Source organism: Channa argus, chromosome 19 (genome assembly GCF_033026475.1).
Source record: "Channa argus isolate prfri chromosome 19, Channa argus male v1.0, whole genome shotgun sequence".
Lineage (NCBI taxonomy): Eukaryota > Metazoa > Chordata > Actinopteri > Anabantiformes > Channidae > Channa > Channa argus.
The window spans coordinates 4430817-4432476 of NC_090215.1; the positions used below are offsets into that span (position 1 = coordinate 4430817).

Here is a 1660-nt window from a genome sequence, read left to right on the forward strand (position 1 = left end):
ATCTCCCTTGTTTTGGACTCTGCACACTCTTGGGTTCCTACCGAAGGACTGTTTACTATTCAATTGCAGCTCTTATTTTACTTAAATAAGTGATTTCTCTACATAAGAATTAATACTTGAGACTTGACATACGCTTGTATTACACAAGCACCTGCTCTTCTAAAACATAACCAGCTTCGCTAGCTTAGCAGTTGTTCATTAGCAATGGCTTCTCTGTCTCCCTCTGTCTCTCCTTCTCTCACTTACTCATGTTCAGTTTTTCCTCTGCCTCCTTTAGTTATAATGGTATATGGTACAGAATTGGAGGTGTTGCTCCGCACCATGGTAAATAATACAGCTAGTCAGACCCCAGTAGCTGGTGCGGGCCGACCTAGCTTAGCCCCTTTTAGTTGTCCCCCAGCAGCTTCCCGAGCACCTGGGAAGCCAGTCCGGCTGGGTGACAGGTGGTAAGAGATCTAATGCTAAACAGACACCCGAGGTTCACCACCAGTCAGTTCACGTTTCTAACCGATTTTCTCCACTCAGCGACAAACCCGCTGAGAAACAACTCTGGTAATTGGCAGCTCTATAGTCAGAAATGTGAAGTTAGACTCCAGCGGCCGTAGTCAAATGTCTTCCTGGGGCCAGAGCGGGCGACGTTGATTCATATTTGAAACTCCTGGCTAAAGATAAATGTAAATAGAGTAAGATTATTATTTACACAGGAGTTAGTGACGGCCGCAAATCGGAGGTCACTAACATGAACGTTGAATCAGTGTGTTACTTTGCTAAAACGATGTCGGACTTCGTAGTTTTCTCTTGACCACTGCCAAATCTGACCAGTGACGACATTTACACCAACATGTTGTCATTCAACCGCTGGTTGTCTAGGTGGTGTCCAGCAAACGATGTGGGCTACATAGATAGTTGGAAACATTTTGGGGAAAATCTAGGATGATTAGGAGAGATGGCATCCATCCTACTTTAGATGGTGCAGCTTTCTTATCCAGAAATATGGCTGGTTTTATTAGACAACCAAAAGAATGACAATCCAGAGTTGAGCCTAGGATGCAGAGATCCAGTCCTACACGCCTCTCTGCAGTGTCCTTACAACCGTCACCCCTCCACAACTCCCACATACCTATAGAGACTTTGTCTGTTCCCCAACCAACTAAATTAAATAAACCAAAAACGACCATAAAGAATTAATCATGATAACCTAATAAAAGTTAAGACTACTCCTCTTACAGAACAAATCCCCAAAACTATTAAATGTAGATTATTAAATATCAGATCTCTTTCTTCTAAATCTCTGTTAGTAAATGACTTAATAATCAATCATCAATTCGATTTATTTCTTCTTACTGAAACTGAGAAAAATGAGTCAACCCCCCAAGTCATATTAATTATCATGTTCCTAGAAGAACAGGCCGAGGTGGAGGAGTTGCAGCAATCTTCCATTCAAGCTTACCAATAAACCCTAGACCAGGGGTGCCCACACATTCTTGGCTTGTGAGCTACTTATAAAATGACCAAGTCAAAATGATATACTATAATAATACAAAACTGAGAATTCTTTATATGCACAATATATGTTGGTGTAGCTTGCATAACTACATGAACCCATATTGTGCAATACAACTCTTTTTTTTCCCATTACCGTACTCTGATTACTTGCATT

At 41.3% G+C, this 1660-nt stretch overlaps 1 pseudogene; it reads left to right on the forward strand.

The window, feature by feature from the left end:
- The first annotated feature begins 282 nt into the window (after window positions 1–282).
- On the forward strand, window positions 283–1101 carry LOC137105045 (uncharacterized; annotated as a pseudogene).
- Window positions 1102–1660: the final 559 nt, after the last annotated feature.